Source organism: Adiantum capillus-veneris, chromosome 6 (genome assembly GCF_014529385.1).
Source record: "Adiantum capillus-veneris isolate H3 chromosome 6, ASM1452938v2, whole genome shotgun sequence".
In the NCBI taxonomy this organism is placed as follows: domain Eukaryota; kingdom Viridiplantae; phylum Streptophyta; class Polypodiopsida; order Polypodiales; family Pteridaceae; genus Adiantum; species Adiantum capillus-veneris.
Genome location: NC_140936.1, coordinates 140,964,570 through 140,983,475, shown reverse-complemented (window position 1 = coordinate 140,983,475; position 18,906 = coordinate 140,964,570). Strand labels below are relative to the sequence as shown.

At 42.6% G+C, this 18,906-nt stretch overlaps 1 pseudogene; it reads right to left on the bottom strand.

Annotated features, from left to right (window-relative positions):
- Positions 1–17,667: 17,667 nt before the first annotated feature.
- The window catches only part of LOC147456386 (endochitinase B-like), a 1,378-nt pseudogene continuing 139 nt past the window's right edge, over positions 17,668–18,906 (bottom strand).

The following is an 18,906-nucleotide window of genomic DNA, read 5'->3' as shown; positions in this document are numbered from 1 at the left end:
TTATGAACGCATAATTTTTTGAAGACGGTAAACCTTCAGGTAGAGCACCTATCGATACAAAATCCACTTCCTTTGATAAGGTTTCCCTCTCATGATATAGAGGGGCATTTGCATTTATCACAAACACACAAGTGATCATCTCTTGGGCAGCATCATGAGCTTCTTCATTTAGAGACCTCTCAATATGCTGCAAAATCCATGCTTCAAGATTTTTGAGCAACACTTCCACTTTGAAGCATAAATTTTTCAGTTTGGGGTTTTTATTCTTCCATAATGCCATCACGTGCTTCACAAACAACAAAGAATCTCCTTTGATTTGCAAGCATCTAATTCCCAATTGTAATCAAATATGAAAACCACTTTTAAGAGCCGTGTATGCTGCTTCATTGTTACTTTTGGTATCAAGTTTTAGCCCTTGCTTCCTAATAATGTTTCCTTGTGCATCATAAATAACAATGCTTCCTGAAGCAGCATCATGACTTCTTCGATAAGAATCATCAAAGTATAACAGTGAAGCATTAGGGATGGCAAGAGTCCCGACTTCCTTCTTTTGCACCACCTCTTCTTTAACCAAAACCAGAGTATCCTTATAAGTGAGAAGATATGCCAGGGTAGCCCGAGTACTTTCCTCCACCAAAAAGGTGAATTGAAACTCCCGAAGCTCAAAAACCCATTTCATCACTGTTTTTGATATATTTGAATTATTGAACAGCTTGGGAAGCAATGAATAACTGGTGAGAAAAGTGACTGACTTTTGCAGCAAGTAGTATCTGAATTGTCTGCAAACATAAACCATATTGGTCATCACCAAATCAATTTCAAAGAAATCTCTTTCATGAGGAGTCTTCACTTTCCTAGAATAATGAAGAGGCTTCGTATACTGAGATTCCTTTCCCCTTTGCAATAACATAGCCCCGATAGCATCATCTCCCACTTATGGGTTAACATAAAACTCCTTTCCCAATCAGGAGCCTGCATAATGGGAAGCATACTCAAAACCTATTTAACTCTGTCAAAAACCTCATCATAGTCATGAGACCATTCCATGGGATCATTCTTGAATGTTTGCTGCAATGCATATAACAGTTGTGATGCCAAGGGTATGAAGCGAGACAGATATTTAACTTTTTGTATGAAAGTGGCCAACTGTCTGGTATCTTTTGGAGATAACAGTAACAACAAAGCCTCCACTTTCTCTGGATGTGTTTCAATCGCATTTTGTGAAATAACATTCCCAAGAAGCTTCACCCGTGGCTGTGCTAAATGACATTTTTTAGGGTTTAGCTGACCCCGGCATTCATCATACCTTGCAAAATTCATTTGAAGCTTTCGAACATGCTCTTTCCTTATAAGTGAGAAGATATGCCAAGGTAGCCCGAGTACTTTCCTCCACCAAAAAGGTGAATTGAAACTCCCGAAGCTCAATAACCCATTTCATCACTGTTTTTTATAAATTTGAATTATTGAACAGCTTGGGAAGCAATGAATAACTCATGAGAAAAGTGACTAATGACTTTTGCAGCAAGTAGTATCTGAATTGTCTGCAAACATAAACCATATTGGTCATCACCAATTCAATTTCAAAAAAAACTCTTTCATGAGGAGTCTTCACTTTGCTAGCATAATGAACAGGCTTCGTATACTGAGATTCCTTTCCCCTTTGCAATAACATAGCCCTGATAGCATCATCTCCCACTTATGGGTTAACATAAAACTCCTTTTCCCAATCAGGAGCCTGCATAATGGGAAGCATACTCAAAACCTATTTAACTCTGTCAAAAACCTCACCACAGTCATGAGACCATTCCATGGGATCATTCTTGAATGTTTGCTGCAATGCATATACCAGCTGTGATGCCAAGGGTATGAAGGGAGACAGATATTTAACTTTTTGTATGAAAGTGGCCAACTGTCTGGTATCTTTTGGAGATGACAGTAACAAAAAAGCCTCCACTTTCTGTGGATCTATTTCAATCCCATTTTGTGAAATAACATGCCCAAGAAGCTTCACCTGTGGATGTGCTAAATGACATTTTTTAGGATTTAGCTGACCTCGGCATTCATTATACCTTGCAAAACTCATTTGAAGCTTTTGAACATGCTCTTTTCTTGAACTATATACACAAAAATCATCTATGAATCCTTTGACAAACTTCCCAATGAATGGGGTAAGGACCTAATCTACTTTTCTTTCAAAGGCTCCTGGCCCATTTCTCAACCCAAAAGGAAGGCAACAAAAGCAGAAACAACCCCATGGCATGATAAAAGTAGTCATTTTCCGGTTTTCAGGGGCAAGGATAAGCTGAAAGTATCCTGAATACCCATCACAGACACTGTATCTCTCAAAACCAGTCACTGCATCTAACAATCGATCACTAAAAGGCAAAGGTTAAGGATCTTTCTTGGTCACCACATTTAGTGGCTTGTAATCAACACAAACTCTCCAACACCCATCTTTCTTTGGGGTGACTAATACATGGCTCACCCATTCAGCACTATCCAGTGGCGCAATGAAACCTACATCCAAAAGCTTATCCATTTCTTCCTTTAAAGCATTCATCTGTTCCTTACCCATCCTTCTTAATTTCTAATGTGTTGGCTTTGCCCCTTCAACTAGCTCGATCTTCACAGGATCCCCAACAAAACCCCTTATTACTTGATATGAGGTAATGAAAAGATTTGGAAATCTATCCAAATTTGCTAAGTACTCCATTCTTTCTCCTTGTGTCAAATCAGTACTCAACATATTTTGAATCAACTCTTTCTTCCCTGACAGTTCCTGTTTAGGTTGCATTAACTCTCCAAGTTGCTCTAAACGGCTTGAAGCATTTATATTCCCTGATATTTACAACACTTCACTAATTTCTTTCTATTCCTCGTCCAACAACAATAATGACACCTAACCCTCATCACTGGAACTTGAAGCTGTGCTACTTTCTAAGTCTTCAGAATTATCATCATTGGTAGTTTTGGACTCCTCATTCTCACTCACATCTTCAAGTGCCATAGTTTGTTTGGTAGTCATGTCAAACACTCTCTTTTCAACCTTCTTGTCATGGACCCCGATTGTGCCCTTGCCCCAATCTTGCACGGCACCAATAGCTCTCAACCAAGGTCATCCCAAAATGAGAGGAAAGGCACTCCCAAACATTTCACTTTGGCATGGTTTGCTAGTCAAATCCAAAGCCCATAGCTTTCGCATGTAATGAGACCAAGTCTCTTGACACATGACTGTGTGATCACACAAACTTGAGCACCTCCATCAATGTAGGCTTCTCCCATGCCCACACCTTTGTGCCAAGCGTTCAGCACAAGACATATGTTGGGTAACTCTCCCACAAACAACACTCTGACTTTTCCATGCTTCGGCTCTTTTTCTCGATTCACTAACGACTTCCACTACCTTTAAAATTTGGGCACCATATTCAACAAGTGACCTGAAATAAAATCTACTTTCCTCCCAATACGGTCTTTCTTTAAATTGTAAGCTGTTTGGCCTTCTCCCAATGGTAAATCTGCCATTTCAAATCCTCCATGAGGATTTCTCTTTCTCTTAGCTTTTGCATCTTCACCCTCTTTCTCCTTCCCTTTATTTCTACTAGGCCTTGTTGCTGCATAGCATTCCCTCTCTCTTTTGCCTACTCGCAGTACATCTGCTTCTTTATTTTTGACTCGCAAAACACCCACATGACCACCAAAAGTTGAGGCTTGATTTTCCTGTGCAGTACCTTGATCTCCTCGTATATCCAATGCATAATCATTAGCTCTATCAGGAATCTATTGAGGAAGTGGAAACATATCCCCTCCCATCCTTCTTGGCTTTGGACAATAAGTGCTAATATGATCGAGTTCACCGCATTTTTAACAAGTGGGGATGAACCTTCTCTGTGGCTCAAAACCACCTTGTCCACGACCAGCATTCACATTAGGCTAAGCTTCACATGCCTCAGACATTCCTCTACCACGACCACCTCCACCACCAAGAACACTAATTCATAATTCTTGCATCATGGTCATCATGTCTTGCATATTTTGTTGTAACTGTTCAGTACTCGCAGCCCTTTCAACAGGTTGGCCTCTAGCCTCTGCCTAATTCTCCTCCTTTTGGATACCATTATTTTGCTCGAGGACTGCTTTTCCGTATTCATTAAGCCTTTGATCTTTCCATTCTTTCTCTCTGGCAATGGCGACTGCCTCCTCGAAGGTGGCAGGACTTTTCACCTCAACTTTGAACTTCAAACTTTCTTTTAGGTTTTCCACAAAACAATCCTTCTTTAACATGGATCGAGGGATCTTGTTTCCCAAAGCCAGGGCCCATTTATCCCATAAACGGGTGAACTACATGACAAAATCATCAACACTTTGATTAGCCCTCTAAGTGTACCCCATAATTTCATGCCAAACTTCAGCAGGTACTTCGATTGATCGGTATTGTGCCAAGAAAGCTTGCTTCACACGATTGTAGTCCAAAACCACCCCTGGATTTTGTGCCTATATCAACTCCTCAAAATTGTGTAGCCAAACTTTTGCCTCATCCTGTAAACTATACTGCAGCAGCCACAACAATATAGCTTGGTCTAGTATATTGTGTAGTAAGAAATTGACTTCCAACTTTTCAATAAACGTCTATGTATTTTCATTAGGCAATCCATGAAATTGTGGGAACTCGTCTGCTATGTTTGATTGCCACAAAAACACCTACATGTGACGTCGAAAACTCAAGGGATGTCGATGGATCGCTCCAGTACCTAATCCACCTCACACTGGGTAACCCGGCCCCTAGTGCTTGGCTTCAACAAATCTCACGACCCTCCAAAGGCAGCAATCCAACTATACAACCGCCTCTAGTGTTGTCCACAATTTGCACATACATAGGCGGCTATCCATAAGGACCCACATCCCTTTTACATTCACTACCTGCAGAATAAACATATTTCATAGGAATTGGAGCATAAGAGCACTTGCTCCTGAGCAATGTGGGGACACAAAATGATGTTAGCATGCAATTAAAAAGGAAAATGAGAACCTCTATAGTGTTGCACACACCACATTGTCAAAAGGAAACCATAAAGATGCGGAAAACACCTATGTCGAACACCTGTAAAGTCGGGCGGGAAACAATCCTAACCCAAAGCATGATTAGAATTGATGAAAACCAAGACCACAAAGATAAATTTTGTGTCATGTAGATCTCCATCGAGTATCCATATTCTTGATTCCGACAACAAACGAGAGAGCTACAAGATTTCGAAGTTGGGGTATCTCTCAAAAGCTCCAAAAAAGCTAGTCTTTGTTAGGAAAAAGGGTGTGCAGGGAATTGCAGCTATTAAAAGGGGAATTTTTTGGCTCTTATCCCAAGGGATTTTCTTTCTCCTCTTAGCCAACATCATTTCCCCCCTTTGGGCACCTTCTAATTGGTCCATTTTAGGCCTTTTGTGGGTGAAAATTGAGCTGGGGGCCACTTTTTGACCAAGGCAAGTGGGAAAGGGAGATGTCCAGTGGACCAAAATGGTGGCCAAGCGCTTGGACAGTAGTGGGAACTAAAAAAGGGTGTCCCCCTCTCTCCCCAACACCCACGAGCCCTCATTAGCAAGGCAAGGAGGCTTCATTTGCTCCTTTGATACACCCTTAGGAGGTACCCACTCCCCCCCTTATACCCTCCAATTTCCACTTGCTCCCCCCCATGTGGGATTACTTCATTGGCACTTGGCACCATCCTCCCACCTCCTCACTTAAGCCAATAAATTTTTTGTTTTGCTTCCCTCACCGAGCAATCTTGGCGGAGGCATAGCTTGGGGGACTCCGTGAAGCCCTCGTCTCCAAAGGCCGCATCAAATTGTTGGATGAAGGCCAATACTTTGTCGGTAGCACCAAAGGTTCCATCATAGGTGAGAAAAGATACTAAACATCCATCCACCAATTCAACCACACCATGCTTGATAGGTAAGCCACCCTTCATACATAACTTAGGCTCCTTAACAAGAGGATCAAGCAAGGTAGCATCAACCATATTCACATGAAACACAAAAATAGAATCTCCATCATTTTCTATATCTTCTAAAAAATCAATATTCTCTTTATCAATCAAGGGATGGCCACATACATCACTACAAACATAATCACAAGAGTCCTCATGGACAGTCTTGTCACTAACAAGATCAATAGCATCATCATTTATTGGAAAAGGTTCAACAATAGCATGCATTTGAGAGATATCTTCATTCACATCATTAATCACTTCTACATAAGTATCCTCATTGACTTGCAAATCATTCTCAACTACTTCACATAAAGGAGAGGGATACTCAACATCCACTTTCGCATCACCCATATGCTCATCTTTCACATTGGACACATCAACAATGGAATCTACAACTTGATTCTCATCATGATCATTCTTTAAAACTTTAGTAATTGTATCCTTTTCCTTCTCATAAACTTTTACATTGGTAGGAACATCACCTTTGGCATGTAAAGCACCATTAAGTGGCCTAAACAACAAGGATGGCATACTGAGAGCATTCTTCTTAGCCTCTTTCTCCTTAGTACATGCTTGATTATTTTCCTCAAGTGAACCATCATGATATAATACTGCACTAGAGGCACTCTTTTTACCTACATCAATGCACAGAGAAACCTTTGGCTCCACATCACCCTGCAATCCAAGCTCTTGCATTCTCTCTGACTTCCGGTCCATTCTTTATGCTTTTCAATCCGTACTGCATCCTCAAATGTAAGTGGCCTTTTAAGCTCAACCTTTAACTTCAAATCCGCCCTCAAACTTTGCATAAACATACATTTTTTAAGCATAAGAGAAGGAGCATCACTTCCCAAAGAAATACACCATCTTCTCCACAAAGCATTGAACTCCTTGACAAAGGCATCTACACTTTGATTATCACATTGCAAAAGTCCTTCAATGGAGTGCCATATATCTGTTGGGTTCTCTACTTTCTTGAACTTTTCAAGAAAAGACTTCTTTAATGCATCATAAGTCATCACCAATGGAGGTTGAGACAATTTCATCCAAAACTCATGCTCATCATACCATGCCCTTGCATCGTCTTTCAAGCAAAAGAACAATATCTTGAGCATAATCATTGGATCTTTGTTATTTTCCATCAAACAAGAAAAATCCATCTTTTCAATGAATGCATCAACCTCCTCACCTACATGACCATAGAACCTTGGAAACTCTATCATCATAGCCATCAAAGTTGTCAATTGAAGGTCACTTGAAGAAGATCCTCGGTGGTGGGCACCAAAACACTGTTGGGAAACAAGAAAACTGAAACACCTCTATAACGATGTCACCCAAGGGCGTTGAAACATCACTACAAGAACACCAAAAGCCTTGGAAAATCCCTTTGAAACACCACAAGTCCAGCAAGAGTAGTCCCCTTGGGAATTTACTAGCCGTCGCCCACCTAAGAGACTATGTCACATAGGAGCAAAACCTTGCCAAAGCATGGATTTATAGCACACGCCGACCAATGCATATGAAGACAAGGCCCTCCCCTTTTAAAATTGAACATCAAAAACCCACAACTTCAATATCAATTCTGTTGAGATGTAGAGAGAAAGAGAGAGAGACGAGACAAGAGACACACCATATACGCTCCCAAAGACTGATATGTTATATTTCCTGTAGCACCAGAATCGACAATAAAAAGTGATCCATCACATACATGAAGTATTCTGTCTGGAGCAACTGAACATAGGACGAAGCTTGTTTCTGGTACAATGTTGTTTCGATGTTCAATAGCATATGCTCTATTCCAATCCGTGTCTTCCAGGTAAAGAAGACCTTGTTGCTCAACTCCATAAGGCACTATATGGTCTCAAACAAGCTTCGTGAGCCTGGTATACAAAATTTGATCTTTTTCTCACCTCTAAGGGATTCATCTCTTGCTCGTTAGACTCCAACTTATACATAAAATGCCAAGGTAGCAGTTTTGTGATTCTTGCTCTTTATGTGGATGATACCATCCTTGTTTCCAATGATTTGGGATTTCTTCAACAAGTGAAAAAGTTATTGTCTTCTGCATTTGATATGGTGGATCTTGGAGAGATTCACTCTTGTCTTTGCATTCAAATCCAACGGAACCGTACAAGAGGTATTTTATTCCTTCGACAGTCAAAGTTTATTGCAGATACTATTCAAAAATTTGGTATGGAATCTGCACATTCAGCCAACACACCTTGTCTTGAGAGCTCTACGAAGAACACTTCTGACAATAGCGGTAACGATCACGCGCCGATTTAATTCATGGTGATGCAACAGTATGTGTATGCGATTCGCATGTAAGATTCAAAATTGCTACAAATTTTATTTTTGAGCGCATTGATTCTTGTTAACTATGGTTGTTTTGTGTTAAGAAGAATCCGATTAGTGTTTTATGTGGCGTTTAGTTCTAATCAATCTAATTATTGATTATGTTTTCTTGTTGATGACACCCTGAACTTCATCTCAATTTTTCTTGCTATTCGCTCTAAATTTAGCACTTTTCATCCAAAACTTGTTCGTCTCCTCGAGCTCTTCGATTTGAGTTCTAGGTTTGCGTCAATCGGAGTTCGCAGCAGAAAGTTATGCTGTTTTTACTCCAATTGAGCTTGACGCAGCTTTCTGCGTCCTACTTCTTCGTGAAGCGTCCGCGATCGTTTTTCTTATTTTGGCATTAACTTTTTCGAGAAGATTTATCTTTTTTTTATTCGTATTGTGGCCGTCAATCTTGCGTCTCACGCCACTCTATTTTGAGGACTCGTTTATTATTAATGTCTCCTTTACCCTGCCTTTTTTTTTGGTGACGTCTCCCACATCTTTGGACGTTCCTTGAGCACCTTTCTTACGTTTATCGTTGACAGAATGCACTAATCATATCTCTATCATTCTCAATTGAGGCCTTCACCATATATGGTGTGCAGATTCTGCGATCTTATCTTATATGTCTTCTCGCAACAAGATATGGCTATGAATATTCTTGTCAGCGACTTTCCTTCTTGCCAGTGTTCTATTCCTCCTTTCCAAGGTCAAGGATTTCCAGGCTGGAAAGCAAAGATGTTGTTAATTCTTGAAGGCGATGAACTCTCCGATGTTGTTCTTGGAAATCGTGTTTGTCCGCCTCAGCCTGTTGATACGGATAATGATAACGTGCTTATCACTGAAGGACCTATATTTCAAGATTGGAATGTTGCCTATACAGATTGGCAACAACGTGATAAAGCAGCTCGTCTATATATTCTTTCTGCTCTTACTGATTTCCTTTTGCTAGATATGTATGAACTGCCTACTTCCCACGACGTATGGAAGTACCTTATTGCAAACTTTCAGAAGAAATCTGTTACAGAAATACTTTATTTGAGAGGGTTGCTTAACAAGTTAAAATATGAAGTTGGTACTGCCATGACGGGACATATTGAATCTTTCAAATCTATTATTAATCAACTTGCTACTGCCGGTGATCCTGCTCCACAAAAGCAATTGATTACACTTCTCCTTGATACGGTAAAGGAGTCTTCTTATGATAACATTGTTACTATTCTCTCTAATAAAGATGGTCTTGATTTCGACCAAGCTTGCATGTCTTTAATTGAATACTCTCAATGTCAAGAACGTCTGAATGCTGGTCATGATACAGCTATGATTGCACAAGAGGAGACTGAGTCACAACAGATGGAACGTGCTTTTTATGCTCGAAGGCGTCCATTTCAACGAGGAAACCGCAGAGGTGGCCGTCGCTGTAATATTTTCTCTCGTCTCAAATTTCCTAATAAGCAATGTTCTTACTGCAACAGAAATGGCCATACTAAAGATGATTGTTGGGCACGTCAATATGATGAAGAACACAATATTACCACAAAACAACCATGTTTATCTAGATACTCTTCTTCTTGTTGTTGTGAATATTGTCGACGATCTGATCATGCATCCCACTCATATGTGCTATAAGCGTCGATTCGACACAGATCGGAATAGAGCATATGCTACTGAACATCCAAACAACATTGTACCAGAAACAAGCTGCATCCTATGTTCAATTGCTCCAGACAGAATACTTCATGTACGTGATGGATCACTTTTTATTGTCGATTCTGGTGCTACAGGAAATATGACATATCAGTCTTTGGGAGCGTATATGGTGTCTCTCTTGTCTCGTCTCTCTCTATTTCTCTCTACATCTCAACAAATTCCACAATTCATAGATACATGCCCTCCATATCTACCTGTACACAATTTGCCACTAGGCTGCCATAGCCAAATCCCTGCAGAGAACTAGTCATAACCTAAAGAGCACAACTCCAATTGGGGCACTTTAAAGCCTGAGAGAAATCTTGAAAAATGACTGGCGAGAAATCTGAAGATGAAAAAATTTGTATCTACACGCCGCTACATGAAAAATTGATGCGAACAGGGAGCTGTCTTAGTATGACTACGCGTATAGTAGGCAAGGCGGGGGCAAAAACTGCAACAGAAACCATCAAGGAGGCACAACGAGCTCAAACCTGCAATTTTTTGGAGTTTGGATGAACTGTTTTAAGTTTGTACATGAATTTAAGTTATATATATACAAGTCTCACTTCAAAAAACTCACTCATGGGTACTTACAATAGCCCGACAGCTGTCACTAGACTAGCGACTTGCAGTGCATGTACATGTGCTTGCTAAAGCAAGCTAAAAACCCCACAAAAAGAAAGCCCACACACACTTTTGGCATCAGGCATCATGTACGTATGTACAAATTTACCAAAAACAGGGTTCTCAAAATGCGCGCAACATCAGTAATGATGGAATGTGTTGCCATAGCTTGCAGCACCCGGTTTTTAAATTAACCTTCGCCTTGTTATCCCATAGCTCCATTGATTTGGCATCCTAGGGAAACTTATTTTAGTCCACCAAGCCCGTCTTCGAGGAAGCCTTAAGGGATCCTCCCTGCATCGGCATTTTGATGCCGATCGTGTTAGCAAATGCGTGCAAATAGAGCATCCCACCTATAAAGATCTTCGCCGATGTCACCCCGCGTGACAAATAGAATCCAACGGCCTCGTCCACCGACCATTTTCCATAGAAGATAGGCATGAGGTTGATGTGATGCCCCGACGTCTCACCCTAGTTTCCGTCATGGAAGTCGTATGTCATCAAAAGATGTTGGTCCACTACCCACTTGAGAGGCCAGTGAGCCTTCTTTAGCACCGGGGTGCACCAGAAGGCAATGGTGTAGTTGGGCAGCACCTTTCACAGCTCCTCTAGCACAACAATGAAGCTCTGACCATCCTCCTCACGAACGAAGTTGCCCTCAATACCGTAGTTGATGCCTTCCTCACTTAGGTACTCCCACTCGATGGAGATGCCGTTGAAGATGGGGTATTGGGCCAAAAAGCTCGTGAGTGAGGTGAGGAAGGTAGGGCAGTTCCGATCGGGGTGGCCATAGCTAAATTAATCTAACTAGACTACCCTTTGCTTGTGATTCCTATATTTTTGATAAATTGTGATTCTTTCTGATATATTTGAATAGATACAACCAATGGACAAAGTTTCTCACAAGGAAGATGTTGTGATTGTGGAAAAACGTATATGAGTTAATGTGGTAGATTTCATATGTAATTATTTAAGGCCATTGTATACATTGCTAACAATAACAAATTGACAATTTAAGAAAATATGGCAATGCTAAAATTCGGAAATACACCTTCTTTTGTAGTGAACACGAAAAGCATCGTACTACCTTTCCTTTTTATTCTGGTAAATGGGGTCAGCATTTACCTCTTTCTCTCTCTATCTCTATCTCTATATGTTTCTCTATCTCTCGCTATCTCTACTCTCACTTTATCTCCCTCACACTCTCTCCCTCTCCTTCCCTCTCTCTTTATCTCTATCTCTGCTCTCTTTCTCTCCCTTTCCCTTTGTTTTTCTCTACCTCTCTCTCTATCTCTTTGTCTGTATCTCTACTCTCACTCTTTCTCTCCCTCTCCCTCATTATTTACTCTCTCTTTTCCTCTCCCTCCCCCTCTCTCTAACCCTTTCCGTCTATTTCTCTCTCTATCTATTTCCTTGTCTCTTTCTCTCCGTCGCTACTCTTTTTTCCTCTCCCTCTCTCTTTTTCTACCTCTCTCTCTATCTCTTTGTTTGTATCTCTACTCTCCCTCTTTCTCTCCCTCTCTCTTTCTCTCTCCCTCTCCCTCTTTCTATTCTCTCTCTTTCCCTCTCCCTCTCTCCCTCTCTCTCTCTCTCTCTCTCTCTCTCTCTCTCTCTCTCTATCTCTATCTCTCTCTTTTGGGGAAGTTTTATATTACATATTTACAATATCATGTTGAAGGTGCTAAACCTTCAACTTCCCAATAATGTGAAGCATTCTTTATCTCAGGATTTTGTCATGCAGTACTAGTGAATCCTCTACTGTCCTATCCCTGATGACAGACAAAGAACTGTATGATTGAACTTAGAGACATCCTCAAAGATTTGTGCATTTCTCACAGACCATATGAACCACAGAAACCAAACTCTGAAGGATTGGATGACAATTCCAACGCTGAGTTTTGGTTACTATTGTCTTTGGAGAACGTCAATTTGAATTTTGTGATATGTACCCCCAAGCATCTGACCACATACTTGCTGACCATTTCCACCATTCAGATACAAGTTTGCAATGCTAAAATACATGTCTGACCAACTCATCCTTGTTACATACATTATATTTACCATTGGTAAAGATGTTCTTAGACAGATTCAAAGCAGTGGAAAACACCCCAGTACAAACTCTCCACAAGAAGAACTTAAACTTGAATTGGTTTGGAATGGACCAAATAGCAAATAACACTTTGTCCCACCATTTTGCCTGCATATGTAAGGACCATTGTTTATTACATCTTTCAGATATACATGAACTTGGCAGAGCTTCTACATAGAATACTAAGGATAGGGAGTTCCACCAGTTAGCCGTATAACCAGGCAATAACCAGTCCATGTGCCTGTCTTGAACATTTGGTTGTCCCAGCACTTCCAAGCTGTATACATGGGCTCCAAGCTGATGCCATAATCCTCTTTGATGATTGGCCAGCCTAATTTGTCTCCTGGAAACAGAAAACAATTTCAACTGCAAGTTAGAGTCCATCACTTGATTGATTTGCACTATCCCTTTTTTAGAAAGGGAAAGTGCACGCTTCCCCATTTATTTGGGAGGTGGAGATTTAAAAACAAATCTCCAAAATACAATTTCAGCTCCTAATGAATTTCCTGTGTACCTGATCCTTCCTTTCCATAAAAAAACAGAGCAAGTCTTTTCTCAGGATCTCACAAGCAATAGTAGACATGTCCAAACCAGTCTTAATTGGAGCAGCAGTAAACAACTTGTCCTAGCTAGACATGTGCCAAGTGCCATGTAAATAAACCGCAGCAAAGTCTATCATTTTCTACAAGCAAATAGGCCAATCAGTGTCAGTTTCAAGCATATGTTTTATCAAACATGCCCTTCTAGCATGTGCATGTATCTTGAAATCCATGATGTGCAACCCCCCCCCCCCTTAGAATAAGGTTGTGCAATTTTATGTCATGCAACCATAGCTGCAGCAGCTGAAGAGGCATTGCACAAAAACTTAGCCATCAAAGACACGCACTTTTGCAACATTTTGTCAGACCAGTCCAAGAGAGGCAGATAGAAAAGCATGTAAGGCACAAAAACAGATTGAACAACTCTTAATCTGACATGAATGGGCCATTCTGTACAATGCCAAGCTGCTATTTTAACCTACACTTTCTCAGCTACCCACTGCTGGAGCTGTCTTTGAGTGACTCCCACTCCTCTTGGATAGCCCAAGTGCCTTTAGCGTACCTTTTACTTGACCAAATAAGTGTATCAAATTCTCTTGCAGAGATGTCAATCAAGGTTGGTTTTTCTAAATTGATGTTCAGACCAGCCGCAAGAGCAAACAAGTCTAAGGTTTTAGTGCATCTCAAAATATTGACATTGTGAGCTTTCAAGAAGAGCAATCATCCCTTCCCTCATTATGTTTAGACCCTAACTGCAGAGTTTGCAAGAAGCCAGACGAAGACAAAGAATCCAAAAATGCATATAAAGGGTGGGTAGCAACTGCAAAAAAAAAGAGGACTAATTGAGCAGCCTTGCCTCACTGATCTCTCTCTCTCTCTCTCTCTCTCTCTCTCTCTCTCCCTCTCCCTCTCCCTCTCCCTCCCTCTCCCTCTCCCTCTCCCTCTCTCTCTCTCTCTCTCTCTCTCTCTCTCTCCCTCTCCCTCTCCCTCTCTCTTTCTCTCTCTCTCTCTCTCTCTCTCTCTCTCTCTCTCTCTCTCTCTCTCAACTCTCCCTCTCTCTTTCTCTCCCTCTCTCTTTGGGGGGGGTTAATCATTTTTAATAAAAGCCGGTTAACGGTGCACAAACCTCCCTGCCACGCCGGTATAGAGTGCGGTACTAAAGCCACTCGATGGCTTTAGTACTTTAAAACAAGAAGTAGGTTACAAAGGGATTATACCCTTTTGGAGCTCTTTCCTTGCTTCACTCTCACCACCTCACACACACTGTAAAATGTGTGTAGATTTATGGCCTCCTTTTTCAGGCCAAAAGGGTTGTCCTCTCTCATGAGAGACAGCCATGTGTAGCCACCCTTGTGTAGATAAGTCCAAATTGGACCCTCCAATCCGCTCATGTATGGCCTCCCTTGAGAAGACAAGTCCGCTTTTAAATTCGGCCACCGACCACCGGCCAACCGGTCAACCGATCGGTCGTTTTCCGACCAATTTTTGATGGCCGTCCAACCATAATATTCAAGCGAAAAGGAATATTCCGACGAGACTCGGCGTGAAATTTTTTGGTTTTCGGCGAGTGTTTTTTCTTCACGCACGATGGCTTCTCCTCATAATGGGGGCCTTACAAATGTGCGTTACACAAAAAATTACAAGGGGTAAATCAGGCTTCATACTTAGCAATCTCCCACTTGGAGACTGATCTCCAAACGGTGATCCCAGTCGACACTCCTCGCTTCGGGGCCCAGACTCCAGTGATGGAGACACCTGGCGTCCGTACCCCCATCGAGACGCCACTAGAGACACCACTCAAGACACCCCGGTTCACGCGTCACAGGCGAGGGGACTTACTGTACTTGGTCGATAGTAGTGACGGCATCATCTTGGATGACAAAGGCAAGAAGGTGATCTTGCGCATGCGCGGTCTTTGCTCTCACGTGTTTTGACACTACATACTAGTGAGTGAGGTTATCATGGAGTGCCTTTATGAGTTGCGAGTAGTTGAAGTCACCGGAGCACTCCCACAAGATGATGCCACTCAGGCACTTATCCTTGATATACTGCACCTCGCTAATGATGGACTATGTTTCCGTAGCTGTCCACCACCCGGTTTTTGAATTAGCTGAGCGTGTATGGAGCCTTCACCTTTCTTGTTATCCCACAGCTCCATTCATTTGGCATCCCAGGGCACCTTATTTTAGTTCACCAAGCCTGTCTCCGAGGAAGTCTTAAGGGATCCTCCCTGCGTCCGCATTCTGATGCCGACCGTGTTGGCGAATTCGTGCGAGTAGATCATCCCACCTATGAAGATCTTGCCCGATGGCACCACACGCGACAAATAGAATACAACGCCCTCGTCCACTAACCATTTTCCATAGAAGATAGGCAGGAGGTTGATGTGATGCGCCGACGTCTAACCCTAGTTTCCGTCGTGGAAGTCGTATGTCATCAAAAGAAGTTGGTCCACTATCCGCTTGACAGGCGTGAGCATTCGCTGGTACCACGGTGCAACAGAAGGCAATGGTGTAGTTGGGCAGCCCCTTGCGCATCTCTAATAGCACAAGAATGAAGTTCTCACCGTCCTCCTCGCGAACGGAGTTGCCCTCAATGCCGTAGTTGATGCCGTCGTCACTTAGGTACTCCCACTCGATGGAGATGCCATTGAAGATAGGGTATTGGGCTAAAAAGCTGCTGAGTGAGGTGAAGAAAGTGGAGCAGTTTTAGTTGGGGTGGCCATCACTAAATTAATCTAACTAGACTACCCTCTGCTTGTGATTCCTATAGTTTTGATTAGCTGTGATTTTTTGTGATATATTTGGACAGATACAACCAATGGACAAAGTTTCTCACAAGGAAGTTGTTGTGATTGTGTGGAATAACATATATGAGTTAGTGTGGGAGATTTCATATGTAATTATTTGAGGCCATTGTATAGAATTGGTGACAATAACAAATTGACTAATTATTGTGCAATACAGTTGCTGACAATAACAAATTGACAATTTAAGAAAATATGACAATGCTACAATTTGGAAACACACTTCTTTTGCAGTGAACACAAGAAAGCATCTTATTATCTTTCTTTTTTATTATGGTAAATGGGGTTAGTGTTTAGCTCTTTCTCTCTCTCTCTCTCTATCTCTTTCTCTTTCTCTATCTCTTGATCTCTTTCTCTCGCTATCTCTACTCTCACTTTATCTCCCTCTCACTCTCTTCGTCTCTTTCCCTCTCCCTTTATCTCTTTCTCTCCCTCTCCCTCTCTGTTTCTCTACCTCTCTATCTATCTCTTTGTATGTATCTCTACTCTCCTTCTTTCTCTCCCGCTTTTTCTCTCCCTCTCCCTCGTTCTCTATTCTCTCTTTCCCTCTCCCTCTCCCTCTCTCTAACCCTTTCCGTCTATTTCTCTCTCTATCTCTTTCCCTCTCTCTTTCTCTTGGTCTCTACTCTTTTTTCTTCTCCCTCTCTTTCTCTACCTCTCTCTCTATCACTTTGTTTGTATCTCTACTCTCCCGCTCTTTCTCTCCCTATCTCTTTCTCTCTCCCTCTCCCTCTTTCTCTACTCTCTCTTTCCCTCTCCCTCTCTCTATCTCTTTCTCTCTCTCTCTCTCTCTCTCTCTCTCTCTCTCTCTCTCTCTTTTTCTTTTTCTCTCCCTCTACCTCTATCTTTCTCTACCTATCTCTCTATCTCTACTCTCCCTCTCTCTTTCTTTCCCTCTCTCTTTTGGGGGGGGGGGGTTAATCCTTTTTGAAAAAATCTAGTTACCAGTGGATAGACCTCCTTGTCACGTCCGTAGAGAGTTCGATATCTAGGAGTGCCTTTATGAGTTGAGACACCGTGAGTGAGGTTATCATGGAGTGCCTTTATGAGTTGCAAGTAGTTGAAGACACCGGAGCACTCCCACAAGATGATGCCATTGAGGCTATTATCCTTGATATACTGCACCTCGGTAATGATGGACTGTGTTGCCGTAGCTATCCACCACCCGGTTTTTGAATTAGCCGAGGGCGTTAGTTAGTGCAGTTTTTAAAAGGGCGAATCCTCAATTATTTCAATGTTGAGCAAATAAAACTACATTCTTGATTATTGTCAACTACAAAAATAGTACCTTAAATCATGCACGGTCGAGTTTACCACATTCATACTAAGGTAACTGCAACTGTTGACAAAAAGTTACTTTTAACTGTAACTGTAACTTGAGCATTGAATTACTGTAGATCAGGTGCTGTGGAGGGCACTCCTGCTTGCTGAGTTACAGTTGAGCGGAAGAAAAAGCTTTTCTTCAAACTTGAGCATTTAATTACTAGGAATGATTCACACACATGAGATTAGAAAGAAGACGGGAAGAAACTATATTATACTTCATGGTTGGGCAGTGGGACACTGGTAGTACGTGAGTCGTGCAATTAACAAAGAAACGGCATAGAGCGCAGCCCAGGTAGACGTGCTTCCATGCAATGACTTAAGACAGATTATTGCATGCATGCAGATGACAACGTCACAGTACAGCTAGGTAGATCATGCGCTGTGGAGGGCACTCTTGCTATTGCGCATGCCAATTAACTGAGTAGCTGCCAGCTGCTTGCTGATCTTAAGGGGGGTGGGGACGTGAGTAGTAGTACTGGCATTATGGCCAGTACCGTGGGTGAGGTTATCATGGAGTGCCTTCATGATGGAGCGCGGATCCGAGTAGGGGAAATCGCCGGAGCACTCCCACAGGATGATGCCCCCCAAGTCATGGTTCTTGATGTATTGCGCCTTAGCAATGATGGACTTCACGTTGTCGTAGCTGTCCAGCACCAGGTTTTTAGAGTCGAGGGCGTAGGGAGCCTTCGGCTCGACATCCCACAACTCCAACGAGTTGGGATCCCAGGGCAGTTTCTTGTAGTCCACGAGGCCTGGCTCCCAGGAAGTGTGGGGCGAGCCTCCCTGCGCCGGCATTCCGATGCCGTCCGTGTTGCCGAAGCCGCGCGAATAGAGCGCCCACCGATGAAGATCTTGGCCGGAGGCACCCCGCGTGACAAGTAGAATCTAACGGCTGGGCATTAGGTTGGTGTGATGCGCTGACTTCGTCTCGCCCCAGTTGCCGTCGTGGAATTCGTATGTCATCACATGAAGCTCGTCCAGCAGAGGCACTACCAGCTCGATGGGCCACTTAGCCTTCTCCGGCGCCGCAATACAGCAGCAGGCGATGGTGTAGCTGGGAAGCGCTTTGGGCAGCGCCTGTAGCACCAGAATGAAGTTTTCACCATCCTCCTTGCGGACGGAGTTACCATCGTTGCCATAGTTGACGCCGTCGTCGCTCAGGTACTCCCAGTCGATGGAGATGCCGTTGAAGATGGGGTATTGGGTCACAAAGTTGGTGAGAGAGGTGACGAAGGTGGAGCGCTTCTCGGCGGCGGAAAAGGCGTCGGAGAAGGTGGCGGAGAGCGTCCAGCCACCGAGTGCCAGCATGAAGTTGAACTGCTTGCCCTGGTCTTTGAGCAGCTTCTTGAACTGGCCGAAGAGGCCCAGATCCTCCGGCGGAGAATTCCAATTGTTCTGGGGATCCACGCCGTTGCCGTTGTTGAAGGGATTTTGGACGTCGGCCCATGGGTCGAAAAGGGCGATCTCGCCAGTGGTTTCCACTTTGACAAAGGGGTAGGAGATGTCGACC